Consider the following 21,758-nt stretch of genomic DNA (forward strand, 5'->3'; position numbering starts at 1 on the left):
GGTTTATTTCTGCTCTGCTCTAGTTTTGCGTGATGAAAAATTATGGGTAAAATGATCTAGTGCTTTGTATCAATGATGAGTACTTTAGTCGGTACATTTACATCACTTACAGGTTAAATCAGAGAACGAAAGCAGCCATGTCAGCTAGCTTTACTTAAACATTCAAGTTTAAATGTGTTATGTACTTGTGTTTCACACTCTACTCCTTCAAAGTTGTTCTCCATTAAACCAGAATATTGCAGCTAACATTGGTATTTCCATCGGGATTATACAACAAACCTTGGTTATGTATTTTCATTGTGGATTATATAACTAGCCTTGGTTTTGTTTCATCTTTGTGAATTATACAGCAAATCTTGGTTATGTTTTACATTTGTAGATTATACAACAAACCTTGGCTATGTATTTTCATTGTGAATTATACAACAAACCTTGGTTATGTATTTCCATCATGAATTATACAACAAACCTTGATGAAGTGTTTCTACTGTGAATTATACAGTAAATCTTGGTTATGTTTTACATTTGTAGATTATACAGCAAATCTTGGCTATGTTTTACATTTGTAGATTATACAGCAAATCTTGGCTACATATGACCTTTGTACAATGAATCACATACGTATAATCGTGTGACAATTGTAGTAAAGAAGTGACAGATCTGTCATTGATACTCAACGTCATCTAAGGTTTACCTTCATCACCTCACAGCGGTTCAGCGTGTCCCGCGCACGAACGAATTAAACAATGGGCATAACAATCAAAAAAAGAAAAACGAAAAACGAAAAACACTCCTTGTTGCCCCAGACATGGCGTAGATATAATGTAGAGTTCTGTATGATAAGCGGTGAACACGTTTCATGAATAATAACGAAGTGATTCGTCAAGGCCTTGTTTAAAATTCAAGTTGCAATTTCACATACATTTGCTTGACGTCTTCGAGAAATATATACATACATTACGATCCAGTTATTCGTACTATGTAATAGACGAGTTCAACAATGATCATGTCAGGATATCGGGCCGACCATCTCTGTGCCATTGAAACGTTCTTTTTTAGAACGTGGATGTGGCGCAGAGGTATAAGCTGTGGGTAAACTTTTAAGATAAAAAAAAAAAGCTGTGGGTATTTCTAGCTAGGCGACTGGGTGCCGTAGATCATGAGTTCGAGGCCCGGTCAGGGTACGAGTCATAAAGTTGTCTTCTTTCGTTAGTTGTGTTGCAAGATATATTAATAATCATTTTTGAACAGAAAATGTAGCTATTCGGTGAAGTGCGACTGCATTTTCACTTAACTCTCATTATACAAGTCCGAAGTAAAAGGCTTTATTTACGTGATACGTTTACTTAACTTTTTTACATGACACTTTTACCTTGCTTTATTACATTATACCTTTACCTGGATTATTTTACATGATATGTATACCTAACTTTTTTACCTGATACGTTTACATGACTTTTTTACCTGATACGTTTTTATTACTTTTTTTTACTTCATACGTTTACATGACTTTTTTTTTACCTGATACGTTAACATGACTTTTTTTATCTGATACGTTAACATGACTTTTTTTTACCTGATACGTTAAAATGACTTTTTCACGTGATAAGTTTAAATGACTTTTTTTACCTGATACGTTTACATGACCTTTTTTACCTGATACGTTAACATGACTTTTTTTTACCTGATACGTTAAAATGACTTTTTCACGTGATAAGTTTAAATGACTTTTTTTACCTGATACGTTTACATGACCTTTTTTACCTGATACGTTTACATGACTTTTTTTTACCTGATACGTTTACATGACTTTTTTTATCTGATACGTTTACATGACTTTTTCACGTGATAAGTTTAAATGACTTTTTTTACCTGATACGTTAACATAACTTTTTTTATCTGATATGTTAACATGACTTTTTTTATCTGATACGTTTACATGACTTTTTTTATCTGATACGTTAACATGACTTTTTTTTTTACCTGATACGTTAACATGACTTCTTTTATCTGATATGTTTACATGACTTTTTTTTTACCTGATACGTTAACATGACTTTTTTTATCTGATACGTTAACATGACTTTTTTTTACCTGATACGTTAAAATGACTTTTTCACGTGATAAGTTTAAATGACTTTTTTTACCTGATACGTTTACATGACCTTTTTTACCTGATACGTTAACATGACTTTTTTTACCTGATACGTTAAAATGACTTTTTCACGTGATAAGTTTAAATGACTTTTTTACCTGATACGTTTACATGACCTTTTTTACCTGATACGTTTACATGACTTTTTTTTACCTGATACGTTTACATGACTTTTTTATCTGATACGTTTACATGACTTTTTTTTACCTGATACGTTAACATGACTTTTTTTATCTGATATGTTAACATGACTTTTTTTTATCTGATATGTTAACATGACTTTTTTATCTGATACGTTAACATGACTTTTTTATCTGATACGTTAACATGACTTTTTTTTTACCTGATATGTTAACATGACTTTTTTATCTGATATGTTAACATGACTTTTTTTTATCTGATACGTTAACATGACTTTTTTATCTGATACGTTAACATGACTTTTTTACCTGATACGTTAACATGACTTTTTTATCTGATACGTTAACATGACTTTTTTATCTGATATGTTAACATGACTTTTTTTACCTGATACGTTAACATGACTTTTTTGATCTGATACGTTAACATGACTTTTTTATCTGATACGTTTACATGACTTTTTTTATCTGATACGTTTACATGACTTTTTTTACCTGATACGTTTACATGACTTTTTTATCTGATACGTTAACATGACTTTTTTATCTGATACGTTTACATGACCTTTTTTTTACCTGATACGTTTACATGACTTTTTTTATTTGATACGTTTACATGACTTTTTTTTACTTGATACGTTTACATGACATTTTTTTTACCTGATACGTTAACATGACTTTTTTTATCTGATACGTTAACATGACTTTTTTTTTACCTGATACGTTTACATGACTTTTTTATTTGATACGTTTACATGACTTTTTTTTTACCTGATACGTTTACATGACTTTTTTTTACCTGATACGTTAACATGACCTTTTTTTTACCTGATACGTTAACATGACTTTTTTTTACCTGATACGTTAACATGACTTTTTTATCTGATACGTTAACATGACTTTTTTTATCTGATATGTTAACATGACCTTTTTTTTCCCTGATACGTTAACATGACTTTTTTACCTGATACGTTAACATGACTTTTTTTACCTGATACGTTAACATGACTTTTTTTATCTGATACGTTTACATGACTTTTTTTACCTGATACGTTTACATGACTTTTTTTATCTGATACGTTTACATGACTTTTTTTATCTGATACGTTTACATGACTTTTTTTATCTGATATGTTAACATGACCTTTTTTTTATCTGATACGTTAACATGACTTTTTTATCTGATACGTTAACATGACTTTTTTATCTGATACGTTAACATGACTTTTTTATCTGATACGTTTACATGACTTTTTTTTTACCTGATACGTTAACATGACTTTTTTTTACCTGATACGTTAACATGACTTATTTTACCTGATACGTTAAAATGACTTTTTCACGTGATAAGTTTAAATGACCTTTTTTACCTGATACGTTTAAATGACCTTTTTTACCTGATACGTTAACATGACTTTTTTTTACCTGATACGTTAACATGACTTTTTTTATCTGATACGTTTACATGACTTTTTCACGTGATAAGTTTAAATGACTTTTTTTACCTGATACGTTAACATGACTTTTTTTATCTGATATGTTAACATGACTTTTTTTATCTGATACGTTTACATGACTTTTTTTTTACCTGATACGTTAACATGACTTTTTTTATATGATATGTTAACATGACTTTTTTTATCTGATACGTTTACATGACTTTTTTTTTTACTTGATACGTTTACATGACTTTTTTTTTTACTTGATACGTTTACATGACTTTTTTTTTTACTTGATACGTTAACATGACTTTTTTTTTACCTGATATGGTAACATGACTTTTTTTATCTGATACGTTAACATGACTTTTTTTTTTACCTGATACGTTAACATGACTTTTTTATTTGATACGTTTACATGACTTTTTTTTACTTGATACGTTTACATGACATTTTTTTTACCTGATACGTTAACATAACTTTTTTTTTACCTGATACGTTTACATGACTTTTTTATTTGATACGTTTACATGACTTTTTTTTTACCTGATACGTTTACATGACTTTTTTTTTACCTGATACGTTAACATGACCTTTTTTTTACCTGATACGTTAACATGACTTTTTCACGTGATAAGTTTAAATGACTTTTTTTACCTGATACGTTAACATGACTTTTTTATCTGATACGTTAACATGACTTTTTTTATCTGATACGTTAACATGACTTTTTTTACCTGATACGTTAACATGACTTTTTTTATCTGATAAGTTAACATGACTTTTTTTATCTGATGAGTTAACATGACTTTTTTTATCTGATACGTTTACATGACTTTTTTTATCTGATATGTTAACATGACCTTTTTTTTCCCTGATACGTTAACATGACTTTTTTTACCTGATACGTTAACATGACTTTTTTTATCTGATACGTTTACATGACTTTTTTTACCTGATACGTTTACATGACTTTTTTTATCTGATACGTTTACATGACTTTTTTTATCTGATACGTTTACATGACTTTTTTTATCTGATATGTTAACATGACCTTTTTTTTATCTGATACGTTAACATGACTTTTTTATCTGATACGTTAACATGACTTTTTTATCTGATACGTTAACATGACTTTTTTTATCTGATATTTTAACATGACTTTTTTTATCTGATACGTTAACATGACTTTTTTTTATCTGATATGTTAACATGACTTTTTTTATCTGATACGTTAACATGACTTTTTTTATCTGATATGTTAACATGACTTTTTTTATCTGATACGTTAACATGACTTTTTTATCTGATATGTTAACATGACTTTTTTTATCTGATACGTTAACATGACTTTTTTTATCTGATACGTTAACATGACTTTTTTTTATCTGATACGTTAACATGACTTTTTTTATCTGATATGTTAACATGACTTTTTTTATCTGATATGTTAACATGACTTTTTTTTATCTGATACGTTAACATGACTTTTTTTATCTGATATGTTAACATGACTTTTTTTTATCTGATATGTTAACATGACTTTTTTTTATCTGATATGTTAACATGACTTTTTTTATCTGATATGTTAACATGACCTTTTTTTTATCTGATACGTTAACATGACTTTTTTATCTGATACGTTAACATGACTTTTTTTATCTGATATGTTAACATGACTTTTTTTATCTGATACGTTAACATGACTTTTTTTATCTGATATGTTAACATGACTTTTTTATCTGATACGTTAACATGACTTTTTTATCTGATACGTTAACATGACTTTTTTATCTGATACGTTTACATGACTTTTTTTTACCTGATACGTTTACATGACTTTTTTTACCTGATACGTTTACATGACTTTTTTTATCTGATACGTTTACATGACTTTTTTTATCTGATACGTTTACATGACTTTTTTATCTAATACGTTTACATGACTTTTTTTTTTACCTGATACGTTAACATGACTTTTTTACCTGATACGTTAACATGACTTTTTTATCTGATATGTTAACATGACTTTTTTTATCTGATACGTTAACATGACTTTTTTTATCTGATATGTTAACATGACTTTTTTTATCTGATACGTTAACATGACTTTTTTTTATCTGATATGTTAACATGACTTTTTTTATCTGATATGTTAACATGACCTTTTTTTTATCTGATACGTTAACATGACTTTTTTATCTGATACGTTAACATGACTTTTTTTTATCTGATATGTTAACATGACTTTTTTTATCTGATATGTTAACATGACTTTTTTTTATCTGATATGTTAACATGACTTTTTTTATCTGATATGTTAACATGACCTTTTTTTTACCTGATACGTTAACATGACTTTTTTTTACCTGATACGTTAACATGACTTATTTTACCTGATACGTTTACATGACATTTTTATTTGATACGTTTACATGACTTTTTTTTACTTGATACGTTTACATGACATTTTTTTTACCTGATACGTTAACATGACTTTTTTTTACCTGATACGTTAACATGACTTTTTTTATCTGATACGTTTACATGACTTTTTCACGTGATAAGTTTAAATGACTTTTTTTATCTGATACGTTTACATGACTTTTTTACCTGATACGTTTACATGACTTTTTCACGTGACACGTTTACATGACTTTTTGACGTGATACGTTTACATGACTTTTTTTTTCGAAAGAAAGATGTCAAACTTAGGTCTACTCAGTAACCTGTGTATTTGGAAGTTGGAAATTGGCTCTTAAATGAACAAAGATTGGGTAAAAATGACACCCCTCGATGTTCATATAAAAATATTTATTTTAATTGTAACACAGAGTCTATATTTGTGTAGAGTAACCATGAAAACTAACTGTCATCCTAGCCTTTCAATATGATCATCGTTATCGACTGACCTACCTTCGTCATTCCATCAAGACAACCGGTTAAATACATTTACATTTTGGTGGCAAAGCCACGATATAAACTAAGTAAAAAGATTTACAGTCTATGTGACCATAATTGACACCCAAAACGTGACATCGATCCATGCCGCGCATGAATATATTCACCCACCGGAACTACTTGTAACTAACGTAAATGGTAACGTAAATGTTAATAAAAAAAGTATCAAAAAAACATTTTATACAATATTGTTACACAAATAATAAAAAAAAATTGAACAGACTGTATTTTTTTCGTATTATTTCAATGCACGTTTTTGTTTGCCAATCTGCACGTGACAAATGAATTTTGAAAAAATAGGCTGTTCTATTTGTCGAGCCCCATTGACGAAATCGCTGAATATTGGCATTTTTGATGCTAACTCAATTTTAATTTTCAAATATAACAAAACGAATATGTCGAGAATGTAAATATAAGGATTAAACTGTCTTTTTTTGGTGTCTATGGCCGATATAGATGCCAGAGCTTTGCAAGCAAACATGTCATATTGTGCTAGACACCAAAAAAAAGACAGTTTAATCCTTAAATAATCCTATGTCACAGAAAAGATCGAATACTCGTATAGAGTCACTGTTCGCTGGTTCACACACGAAGTTGCCAAAATCACAGTGAATTTAAAATTACCCGCGAAACATCGCCGCGTCATGGTGATCGAGATCGACATCACTCTCAATATCCTTGAACTATGAATGGAATTCCAATGACAGTCGTGACGTCATGCAGTGACGTAGTATTTTAGAAAAAAAATTGACTTGGCATTTAAAAGTACAGTGTGTCCTGTGAAATGATTGAATATGTCGAGGTGCAAATCAAATTGTATGTAAAGTTGGAAAACTCATTTCAGCGTTGGTTTTCAGTATTGTTGATAGAACTTCTTTTTCTCGGATGTTGACAATTTGATCACGGCCACGTAAAAGTCGGTCAAGTTACGGTAATTTTTATCGGCGAATTGTTCATTCGTTCATCATTTAACCACAAAATGAATGAAATTTGTGTGCAAACTTGGTTTGCCAAAATAGGGTATGATCTTTCAGAATATCACAAGTATTTTTTTAGTAAACACGTCAAAGAAAGAAATTAAAAAATTGAAGAAAATGGATGGCTGAGGGACTCTTTCGCCAGAAATTCGGTAATGATATGAGAGAAAAAGACTCTTTCATTATGTGTGTATGTTCCACCCTCGGGATCACAAAATGTGGTAAAACCCTCGGCAAGCCTCGGGTTTCACCACATTTTGTGACCCCTCGGGTGGAATATCCCTATCCTACATACACACATATGAAAGAGTTTGAAATCTGCACTATAATTATAGGATATACCTCGTGTATTTGAAATAATTTCTTCAGTCCCTTTATCTACAGCGGTACCGATACTTACGGCCATGGGTAGATTTTATTATTTTTTTTAAGCTGGAATTCCTGCTTTGCAGTATATTCTTTTATTGGTAAAGTCTGGGGCTCAAAACTTCACGTAATACAAAAGATAGTCTGGTTCACTTTTATTTCATTCATGGATGTTTCTCGTAACAGGAAAACCATCACTTTTTCACGTCAGATGTGGAATCGACACTGGTCGTCTTAAGGAACGGTGGCTGTTTTAATACGACATCTAAATACTAGTCGTCTTAAAGACCGGGGCTATTTAAGTGCGACATCTAAAAACTGGCCGTCTTAGAGAGCGGGACTGTTTAAGTACGACTTATACAATGTAATACTGGCCGTCTTAGAGAGGGAGGGTCGTTTAAGTACATCACATTATACTGGCCGTCTTAGAGAGTGGAACTGTTTAAGTACATCACATTATACTGGCCGTCTTAGAGAGGGAGGGTTGTTTAAGTACATCACATTATACTGGCCGTCTTAGAGAGTGGGACTGTTTAAGTACATCACATTATACTGGCCGTCTTAGAGAGGGAGGATTGTTTAAGTACATCACATTGTACTGGCCGTTTTAGAGAGGGAGGGTTGTTTAAGTACATCACATTATACTGGCCGTCTTAGAGAGTGGGACTGTTTAAGTACATCACATTATACTGGCCGTCTTAGAGAGGGAGGGTTGTTTAAGTACATCACATATTAACACCAATGATGTCTATAATTTTCGCCATGCTAGATTGTTTAATATTCCTGCCTTGAGAACTCAACTATACAGCAATAGTTTTTTCCGTCCTTGATGTCTGAATGGAACAGTCCGTCCTGTCCGTTTCCCTCTATGTCTTCCGTACGTGAAATAAAAAAGGAATGCTTACAAGCTGGTATTACAGATAATTTCCCACTGTGTTCTGAAACATTTAAATATTCTGGCGAAAGAAAAATCAATATTATAATATGCCAGTTAAGAAATTCCGCTAGTAATCTAAACTCTGATTTATTTTATTCTCACTTATGTGATAGTCCTTTTTCTTTATTGTCTGTTTAAGTCAATACTAATCAAAGAATTCGCCGAAGTAACTCCATTGCTGTATTAGATGTTAACATTCCTCTTTCTATCGAAACTTTCCTCTATGGATATAATAGTCATGTTTTTAATTCAAATGATATGTTATTGAAGATTGTACAGGAATACATTAGAGATACCAAACGCTTTATATAAGATATTAATAACTAATTATAATTAATTGAGTTGATTTTAGATTTGTTAATTAAGATGTGAAAAATTATTAATCTAAGAGGCATTTCGACATGACTAACATACGCTTCATGATTTATTTATATTCAACTTGTGTGACTCTCCGAAATTGTCTGTTTAATCACTATTATCTTTGCTTTACTACATATATTTTCTAATTGTGGATTTTATGTATTGTACTGTTATCAATGTAATTATCGGGAGAGGGCTAATATAGGCATTGCCTGTTGCCCAATTCCCTTTGAATTAATATCTTCAATAAAATATTCTGAAATAAATAAGTACATCACATTTAGAGAGCGGGACTGTTTAAGTACGACATATACATACTGACTGTCTTAGAGAGGGGGCTTTTTCAGTACGATATCTAAATACTGGCCGTCTTAGAGCACGCTGGTCATCTTAGAGATCGGGACTGTTTTAGTACGATATATGTATACTGGCTTTCGTACCGAAGGGGCTGTTTGGTACGACGCCAAGTGCATTTTTGTTAAAAACTAAACTGAATATTGCGATAATTGGTGCATATTTATCTTCTCCAAAAGATCGTCTAGCACCAAATGACTGAAGCTGTACAGCTCCTATAGAACATTCGACTACGTCACTACTTAATCTGTGTCAACACACGCTGTGTTTGACAACCATAATGTATCCGAGACGAAAATTGTAGATTGTGAATAAATCAATTAATTTAAAACGTAAAAGGTAATAAACAGAAATGTTAAGTGGTTTCTTTTAATTTTGTCAACTGGTGTCTTCAGGTAGATAATCTGTAACTCTATCACCTTAACGAACAAAAGCCCGGATTTTATTTTCTTCGTACGGTATTTCAGCGTTTTATTTGATGTGCGAATGTAAATATAAGGATTGTACTGCGTATACGGTAGTTATTCTGTGGAGCACTGTCGCGTTACCCACTGAAAATGTTCTTTGCCAACTGCGGACATACTACCGTAAAAGCAGTCAAAATGCCTTGGTTTTAAGCATCCCTTAAAACAGTATTTAAATTCTTACCTTAACAGATAATGCTTAATTACTTCTGCAGTCACATATGTCACTTACTCAAAAAACAGAATATAATTCTCTCATAGATCATTAATTGATTTGACGTATACAAGATAAAATATATAGGTGTTCACGTATTTCCTTTCTTCTAAAACATTTAACTGTCAAATATATTTGATGTTCATAATTAAGATGATGATTTTTATCTTTGAAGTACTCCCTCACCACCACAGTTGGAGTGAAATGTCACAGAGATGTTCAGAATACATAACGTAGCATTGGTCCCCTCCCTATGGTAAATAGCTGAGCAATGATGCCTCCACGACTCGATATGTGTGTATTAATATACCTCGCTACATATATTAAATGCAATTAATTAACAACGTCTGATTAAGGGGAAAACACCAATCGATCAGTCAATGGAGGTCGGTGTTGTCGATGAATACTAAACATTAACGTTCGTGTGTGCAGCATCATAAGAAGAATCAGACACCGATATTTTTATCTATCTTAGATATTGGGGTTTAATATTCCATATTAAGTTTTCCATTATCGAATTTTGTTCACGATATGTTTTTTTTACTTAAGATGATGTTATGACGATTTTAATGTAAACAGAATCACAAGACATTGATCGTCCCTATCAAACGTAATTCTCCTCACGAACTGTTTCGACTGTAGCTATGTTAACATACCGTAGGTTTAAATGTTGCCGTTTTACCGAGTTGGAGGTGGAATTAAGATTTCTTTGAAAAGCCGATGTTCTGTAGTAATGGTAATCTATATAAGTAATCCCTTGAAACTCTCTCCAGACAGGGTACCAGGTACCCCTGACACTTCTCAGTGTCCGTGACATCCAGACAAGGTACTAGGTACCCCTAACACTTCTCAGTGTCCGTGACATCCAGACAAGGTACCAGGTACCCCTAACACTTCTCAATGTCCGTGACATCCAGACAGGGTACCAGGTACCCCTAACACTTCTCAATGTCCGTGACATCCAGACAGGGTGCCAGGCACCCCTAACACTTCTCAGTGTCCGTGACATCCAGACAAGGTACCAGGTACCCCTAACACTTCTCAATGTCATGACATCCAGACAGGGTACCAGGTACCCCTAACACTTCTCAGTGTCCGTGACATCCAGACAAGGTACCAGGTACCCCTAACACTTCTCAGTGTCCGTGACATCCAGACAAGGTACCAGGTACCCGTGACACTTCTCAATGTCCGTGACATCCAGACAGGGTACCAGGTACCCCTAACACTTCTCAATGTCCGTGACATCCAGACAGGGTACCAGGTACCCCTAACACTTCTCAATGTCCGTGACATCCAGACAGGGTACCAGGCACCCCTAACACTTCTCAATGTCCGTGACATCCAGACAGGGTACCAGGTACCCCTAACACTTCTCAATGTCATGACATCCAGACAGGGTACCAGGCACTCCTAACACTTCTCAGTGTCCGTGACATCCAGACAGGGTGCCAGGCACCCCTAACACTTCTCAGTGTCCGTGACATCCAGACACGGTACCAGGTACCCCTAACACTTCTCAATGTCATGGCATCTAGCCAGGGTACCAGGTACCCCTAACACTTCTCAATGTCCGTGACATCCAGACAGGGTACCAGGTACCTCTAACACTTCTCAATGTCATGACATCCAGACAGGGTACCAGGTACCCCTAACACTTCTCAATGTCTGTGACATCCAGACAGGGTACCAGGTACCCCTAACACTTCTCAATGTCCGTGACATCCAGACAGTGCATCAGGTACCCCTAACACTTCTCAATGTCCGTGACATCCAGACAGGGTACCAGGTACCCCTAACACTTCTCAATGTCCGTGACATCCAGACAGGGTACCAGGTACCCCTAACAATTCTCAATGTCATGACATCCAGACAGGGTACCAGGTACCCCAACACTTCTCAATGTCCGTGACATCCAGACAAGGTACCAGGAACCCCTAACACTTCTCAATGTCCGTGACATCCAGACAGGGTACCAGGTACCCCTAACACTTCTCAATGTCTGTGACATCCAGACAGGGTACCAGGTACCCCTAACAATTCTCAATGTCCGTGACATCCAGACAGGTACCAGGTACCCCTAACACTTCTCAATGTCCGTGACATCCAGTCAGGGTGACAGGCACCCCTAACACTTCTCAATGTCATGACATCCGGACAGGGTATCAGGCACCCCTAACTTCTCAATGTCATGACATCCAGACAGGGTACCAGGCACCCCCAACACTTCTCAATGTCCGTGACATCCAGACAGGGTACTAGGTACCCGTAACACTTCTCAATGTCATGACATCCAGACAGGGTACTAGGTACCCCTAACACTTCTCAATGTCATGACATCCAGATAGGGTGACAGGTACCCCTAACACTTCTCAGTGTCCGTGACATCCAGACAGGGTACCAGGTACCCCTAACACTTCTCAATGTCCGTGACATCCAGACAGGGTACCAGGTACCCCTAACACTTCTCAATGTCCGTGACATCCAGACAAGGTACCAGGTACCCCTAACACTTCTCAATGTCCGTGACATCCAGACAAGGTACCAGGTACCCCTAACACTTCTCAATGTCCGTGACATCCAGACAGGGTACCAGGCACCCCTAACACTTCTCAATGTCATGACATCCAGACAGGGTACCAGGTACCCCCAACACTTCTCAATGTCCGTGACATCCAGACAGGGTACCAGGTACCCCTAACACTTCTCAATGTCCGTGACATCCAGACAGGGTACCAGGTACCCCCAACACTTATCAATGTCATGACATCCAGACAGGGTACCAGGCACCCCTAACACTTCTCAATGTCCGTGACATCCAGACAAGGTACCAGGTACCCCTAGCACTTCTCAGTGTCCGTGACATCCAGACAGGGTACCAGGTACACCTAACACTTCTCAATGTCTGTGACATCCAGACAGGGTACCAGGTACCCCTAACACTTCTCAGTGTCCGTGACATCCAGACAGGGTACCAGGTACCCCTAACACTTCTCAATGTCCGTGACATCTAGACAGGGTACCAGGTACCCCTGACACTTCTCAATGTCATGACATCCAGACAGGGTGACAGGCACCCCTAACACTTCTCAATGTCATGACATCCAGACAGGGTATCAGGTACCCCCAACACTTCTCAATGTCATGACATCTAGACAGGGTACCTGGTACCCCTAACACTTCTCAATGTCATGACATCCAGACAGGGTGACAGGCACCCCTAACACTTCTCAATGTCATGACATCCGGACAGGGTATCAGGCACCCCTAACACTTCTCAATGTCCGTGACATCCAGACAGGGTACCAGATACCCCTAACACTTCTCAATGTCATGACATCTAGACAGGGTACCAGATACCCGTAACACTTCTCAATGTCCGTGACATCCAGACAGGGTACCAGGTACCCCTAACACTTCTCAGTGTCCGTGACATCCAGACAGGGTACCAGGTACCCCTAACACTTCTCAATGTCCGTGACATCCAGACAGGGTACCAGGTACCCCTAACACTTCTCAATGTCCGTGACATCCAGACATGGTACTAGGTACCCCTTACACTTCTCAATGTCATGACATCCGGACAGTGTACCAGGCACCCTTAACACTTCTCAATGTCCGTGACATCCAGACAGGGTACCAGGTACCCCTAACACTTCTCAATGTCATGACATCCAGACAGGGTACCAGGCACCCCTAACACTTCTCAATCTACTTCATCTGGTTTCTCGTTAAGGGTCCCCTTATCGCCATTTCCCATTTGACCCTTGTTGTTGATAGAACGACTAGCCAGCTCCATCAATCCAAATTCTACTACATGCTTAATGAAGTAAACTGGACTATAAACCACTCTATATCAACCTGTCCTGTGGTCTCTATATGTGTTATACAATTTATTGTTTTCCGATGGGTTAGGGTTTAAAAAGGCTGTATCAATTTACTGAGTTTATAAATATATCATATCCAAACATTGGACGGAAAAGAAAAAGAAATACTTGGGGAAATGGTCAAAAATTTGTTGATTGATGTATGCGCGTTCTGGAATTTCAAACTTTTTGCTCCTAGCATCACTGACCAATCCTGGAGGGCATTTGTATGATGATCCTGGCATCACTCTCGAGTCCTATGAGACGGCTGTTTAATGCCCCTAACATCAATAACGAGTCCTAGATGACAGAAGGTGATGCCCTTAACATTAATAAGGAATCCTGGAAAACAGGTATGTGAAGGCCCTGACATCACAGACGAGTTATAAAGGATGGCCGCTTTTGATGTCTCTAACGTGTCCTAGAAGTCACCGACGAGTCATAGAAGACAGCTGTGTGATGTCACTAGCATCACTGACGAGTCAAAGAAGACAAGCTGTGTGATGTCACTAGCATCACTGACGAGTCAAAGAAGACAGCTGTGTGATGTCACGAGCATCACTGATGAGCTAAAGTAGACAGCTGTGTGATGTCACTAGCATCACTGACGAGTCAAAGAAGACAACTGTGTGATGTCACTAGCATCACTGATGAGTTAAAGAAGACAACTGTGTGATGTCACTAGCATCACTGACGAGTTAAAGAAGACAACTGTGTGATGTCACTAGCATCACTGACGAGTCATAGAAGACAACTGTGTGATGTCACTAGCATCACTGACGAGTTAAAGAAGACATAAGTGTGCTGTCACTAGCATCACTGACGAGTTAAAGAAGACAACTGTGTGATATCACTAGCATCACTGACGAGTCAAAGTAGACAACTGTGTGATGTCACGAGCATCACTGACGAGTTATAGAAGACAACTGTGTGATGTCACTAGCATCACTGACGAGTTACAGAAGACAACTGTGTGATGTCACGAGCATCACTGACGAGTTATAGAAGACAACTGTGTGATGTCACGAGCATCACTGACGAGTTATAGAAGACAATTGTGTGATGTCACTAGCATCACTGACGAGTTACAGAAGACAACTGTGTGATGTCACGAGCATCACTGACGAGTTATAGAAGACATATATGTGATGTCACTAGCATCATTGACGAGTCCTATATGACAACTGTATGATCACAGACGAGCTCTGTGATATGAATAGCATCTCTGACGAGTTCTACAAGAAACTGTATTCTCATAGACGAGTCCTAGAAGACAACTGTATTATCACGGAGGAGTCCTAGAAGACAACTGTATTATCACGGAGGAGTCCTAGAAGACAACTGTATTATCACGGAGGAGTCCTAGAAGACAACTGTATTCTCATAGACGAGTCCTAGAAGACAACTGTATGATCGTAGCAGATTTCTAGAAGACGGCTGTATGATGCAGCTTCATTCATGATTCTGCATAAACTTTGTTTCTTGATAAATTCATGCTAAAGGAACTATTTTTCAATTATAAGTTGACCAGTCTAAGATGTTAAGCTTCGTAATGAATGTTTATAAATTATTTGTTATACAAGGTGAAACATACATTTCCTACGATTAGGACATTTGAGTACAATGTTGGTATCTATCAAAGATGATTTCGCTTCAAAATTAGAAAATATATGTATATTGTAATAAGATATCTGAAAACAGTTCAGTGCAATTAATGTGTATATTAAGGCGATTTTAATTGATTAAACCATACGAGGCTCTAAATATACCATACGTTTGTTTTTGTAGGCGTGGCTTTTCAGACAGACAGTGTAAACATTTAAATGTATTTAATTTGATAGTGCATTAGATATCTCAGTATTAGGGGCATACATTATTATCAAATTAACAAGTGCCCGGTAATCATTTAATCATCTCTGGTTTTATGATGGCGTTTGTTTCACTACTTACCGTTTTGAGTATAACATCCTGTAATGTAAATCCATAATAGAATTAAAATCCGAAATTTCATAAACAGTGATGCACTCATTTCGACACTGGTCTCCTTAAGTGTGGCCTCCCCGGCTGATACATATAATGATCACCTGTCCATACCGCCAGCGACTGGCTGGTAAAACGAGGAACTGTTTTTATGACAGGTCGTAATTATATTACAAATCACCGTAATGAATTATTAATGACTGTTCTTTGTTGTGTGTTTTTGTCAATGCCCTATCGCTATACAACATTTGACCGACAATAAACATGTTTAGTTTCATGTATATGTTCGTACAACACGTGTTAATGTTATGTATGCGGATTTCGGTATTTGTAAACACTTAAATATATATATATATATATATATATGTAAATAATTATAAGGTATGAGGTACCATATGTTTCATTTCTAGTAAGACATTCTATCTCAACTTTCAATATATATTTAACTCAACTTGACAAATGATTGATTGTTGCTTATCGTCTGACTTCTACAAATGTTCCGGGGCAGTTTTTCGTTAACTTATCTTTGTTTAAAGAAAAAGTAATAAATAAAAAGCATTAACTTTTATTGTTCGTTTCCCTCACATATCAAGACAAACACAACTGTTATCAGTATACCGATGTAAGCTTTACGTAGTATTTGAGATACATTCAAAATGTGTGTTAACGTTGACATTTTATGGCATGCGGGAGTCAATGCAAGTATCAATTTCTAAAATAATCGCCATGTTCGTCTGATAAAAGTCGCTAACAACTTTCTATACTCTGTAAATATTAAATGGAAAGCCAACTTTACATTTGCTAGCTTTTCCATTCACAACATAGTAATCGGAATCAATACTTGTGAGAGGCGACTTTTCCATTTCTGGATAGTAGTTACATGTTCCAGTTGATTTGATATCCAAGGAAAAGAGTTATGGTAGGCATACTAATCGCATTTAGAAATATAATATTTATTTTGCGATATGAAGTAAGACTTGTTCAATGTTTGTAAATGCAACTAATGGTTCCGTGGTCACCACTATAATTAATTCAGATTTGACCCAGATCTGTATAACGGTGTCGACGTGACATATATCTGTATAACTGTGTCGTCATGACATAGATCTGTATAACGGTGTCGCCATGACCTAGATCTGTATAACTGTGTCGCGTGACATAGATATGTATAACGGTGTCGTCATGACATAGATCTGTATAACTGTGTCGTCGTGACGTAGATATGTATAACGGTGTCGTCGATGAGGGAGAAGACGCTTACTTGTTCGTTGTCTTTGGTCTCCTTGCACTTTTTCAATGGTGTTCCATCTTTAATACCAATGTACAGCGGAAGACGACGCCGGTTAGAGCTTCCATCTTTAATATACATTTGTATTGTACATGAACAGTGGGAGACGACGCCGATTAGACCTTCCATCTTTAATATACATGTACAGCGGAAGACGACGCCGGTTAGAGCTTCCATCTTTAATATACATTTGTATTGTACATGAACAGTGGGAGACGACGCCGGTTAGAGCTTCCATCTTTAATATACATGTACAGCAGGAGACGACGCCGGTTAGAGCTCCCAACTTTAATATACATGTACCGCGGGACACGACGCCAGTTAGAGCTTCCATCTTTAATATACATGTACAGCGAGAACCGACGCCGGTTAAACCTTCCATCTTTAATATACATGAACAGCGGGAGACGATGACGCCGGTTAGAGCTTCCATCTTTAATATACATGTACAGCGGGAGACGACGCTGGTCAGAGCTTCCAACTTTAAAATACATGTACAGTGGGAGACGACGCCGGTTAGAGCTTCCATCTTTATTATACATCATGGTATCTTTTTTTCATGGTGTTTTTTATTATCCCAACTAATACCGTGAGAGTAGTCTCCCTTTTATCAAGCATTTTTAATATAAATATCCAATCTAATCCAGATTGTGTCCTTGGTATGAAGTATCGTTCTAACACAGTTTGTGTCTCGGTATGAAGTATCGTTCTAACACAGTATGTGTCTCGGTATGACGTATCGTACTAACACAGTATGTGTCTGGGTATGAAGTATCGTACTAACACAGTATGTGTCTGGGTATGAAGTATCGTACTAACACAGTATGTGTATGAAATATCGTTCTAACACAGTATGTGTCTCGGTATGAAGTATCGTACTAACACAGTATGTGTCTGGGTATGAAGTATCGTACTAACACAGTATGTGTATGAAATATCGTACTAACACAGTATGTGTCTCGGTATGAAGTATCGTACTAACACAGTATGTGTCTGGGTATGAAGTATCGTACTAACACAGTGTGTGTCTCGGTATGAAGTATCGTACTAACACAGTATGTGTCTCGGTATGAAGTATCGTACTAACACAGTATGTGTCTGGGTATGAAGTATCGTACTAACACAGTATGTGTCTGGGTATGAAGTATCGTACTAACACAGTATGTGTCTGGGTATGAAGTATCGTACTAACACAGTATGTGTCTGGGTATGAAGTATCGTACTAACACAGTATGTGTCTGGGTATGAAGTATCGTACTAACACAGTATGTGTCTGGGTATGAAGTATCGTACTAACACAGTATGTGTCTGGGTATGAAGTATCGTACTAACACAGTATGTGTCTGGGTATGAAGTATCGTACTAACACAGTATGTGTCTGGGTATGAAGTATCGTACTAACACAGTATGTGTCTGGGTATGAAGTATCGTACTAACACAGTATGTGTCTGGGTATGAAGTATCGTACTAACACAGTATGTGTCTGGGTATGAAGTATCGTACTAACACAGTATGTGTCTGGGTATGAAGTATCGTACTAACACAGTATGTGTCTGGGTATGAAGTATCGTACTAACACAGTATGTGTCTGGGTATGAAGTATCGTACTAACACAGTATGTGTCTGGGTATGAAGTATCGTACTAACACAGTATGTGTCTGGGTATGAAGTATCGTACTAACACAGTATGTGTCTTGGGTATGAAGTATCGTACTAACACAGTATGTGTCTGGGTATGAAGTATCGTACTAACACAGTATGTGTCTCGGTATGAAGTATCGTACTAACACAGTATGTGTCTGGGTATGAAGTATCGTACTAACACAGTATGTGTCTGGGTATGAAGTATCGTTCTAACACAGTATGTGTCCTGGGTATGAAGTATCGTACTAACACAGTATGTGTCTGGGTATGAAGTATCGTACTAACACAGTATGTGTCTGGGTATGAAGTATCGTACTAACACAGTATGTGTCTGGGTATGAAGTATCGTACTAACACAGTATATGTCTGGGTATGAAGTATCGTACTAACACAGTATGTGTCTGGGTATGAAGTATCGTACTAACACAGTATGTGTCTGGGTATGAAGTATCGTACTAACACAGTATGTGTCTCGGTATGAAGTATCGTACTAACACAGTATGTGTCTCGGTATGAAGTATCGTACTAACACAGTATGTGTCTGGGTATGAAGTATCGTACTAACACAGTATGTGTCTGGGTATGAAGTATCGTACTAACACAGTTTGTGTCTCGGTATGAAGTATCGTACTAACACAGTATGTGTCTGGGTATGAAGTATCGTACTAACACAGTATGTGTCTGGGTATGAAGTATCGTACTAACACAGTATGTGTCTGGGTATGAAGTATCGTACTAACACAGTATGTGTCTGGGTATGAAGTATCGTACTAACACAGTATGTGTCTTGGTATGAAGTATCGTACTAACACAGTATGTGTCTGGGTATGAAGTATCGTACTAACACAGTATGTGTCTGGGTATGAAGTATCGTACTAACACAGTATGTGTCTTGGTATGAAGTATCGTACTAACACAGTATGTCTGGGTATGAAGTATCGTTCTAACACAGTATGTGTCTGGGTATGAAGTATCGTACTAACACAGTATGTGTCTCGGTATGAAGTATCGTACTAACACAGTATGTGTCTCGGTATGAAGTATCGTACTAACACAGTATGTGTCTGGGTATGAAGTATCGTACTAACACAGTATGTGTCTGGGTATGAAGTATCGTTCTAACACAGTATGTGTCTCGGTATGAAGTATCGTACTAACACAGTATAAGTCTTGGTATGAAGTATCGTACTAACACAGTATGTGTCTGGGTATGAAGTATCGTACTAACACAGTATGTGTCTTGGTATGAAGTATCGTACTAACACAGTATGTGTCTGGGTATGAAGTATCGTACTAACACAGTATGTGTCTAGGTATGAAGTATCGTACTAACACAGTATGTGTCTAGGTATGAAGTATCGTTCTAACACAGTATGTGTCTGGGTATGAAGTATCGTACTAACACAGTATGTGTCTCGGTATGAAGTATCGTACTAACACAGTATGTGTCTTGGTATGAAGTATCGTACTAACACAGTATGTGTCTGGGTATGAAGTATCGTACTAACACAGTATGTGTCTGGGTATGAAGTATCGTACTAACACAGTATGTGTCTGGGTATGAAGTATCGTACTAACACAGTATGTGTCTGGGTATGAAGTATCGTACTAACACAGTGTGTCTGGGTATGAAGTATCGTACTAACACAGTATGTGTCTGGGTATGAAGTATCGTACTAACACAGTATGTGTCTGGGTATGAAGTATCGTACTAACACAGTATGTGTCTGGGTATGAAGTATCGTACTAACACAGTATGTGTCTGGGTATGAAGTATCGTACTAACACAGTTCGTGTCTGGGTATGAAGTATCGTTCTAACACAGTATGTGTCTTGGTATGAAGTATCATACTAACACAGTATGTGTCTTGGTATGAAGTATCGTACTAACACAGTCTGTGTCTGGGTATGAAGTATCGTACTAACACAGTTTGTATCTGGGTGTTAAGTATCGTACTAACACAGTATGTGTCTGGGTATGAAGTATCGTTCTAACACAGTATGTGTCTGGGTATGAAGTATCGTACTAACACAGTATGTGTCTGAGTATGAAGTATCGTACTAACACAGTATGTGTCTGGGTATGAAGTATCGTACTAACACAGTATGTGTCTGGGTATGAAGTATCGTTCTAACACAGTATGTGTCTGGGTATGAAGTATCGTACTAACACAGTATGTGTCTGGGTATGAAGTATCGTACTAACACAGTATGTGTCTGGGTATGAAGTATCGTACTAACACAGTTCGTGTCTGGGTATGAAGTATCGTTCTAACACAGTATGTGTCTGGGTATGAAGTATCATACTAACACAGTTGTATCTTGGTATGAAGTATCGTACTAACACAGTATGTGTCTGGGTATGAAGTATCGTACTAACACAGTTCGTGTCTTGGTATGAAGTATCGTACTAACACAGTATGTGTCTAGGTATGAAGTATCGTACTAACACAGTATGTGTCTGGGTATGAAGTATCGTACTAACACAGTATGTGTCTGGGTATGAAGTATCGTACTAACACAGTATGTGTCTGGGTATGCAAGTATCGTACTAACACATTATGTGTCTGGGTATGAAGTATCGTACTAACACAGTATGTGTCTGGGTATGAA

This window comes from Pecten maximus, chromosome 10, assembly GCF_902652985.1.
Source record: "Pecten maximus chromosome 10, xPecMax1.1, whole genome shotgun sequence".
Taxonomy (NCBI): Eukaryota; Metazoa; Mollusca; class Bivalvia; order Pectinida; family Pectinidae; genus Pecten; species Pecten maximus.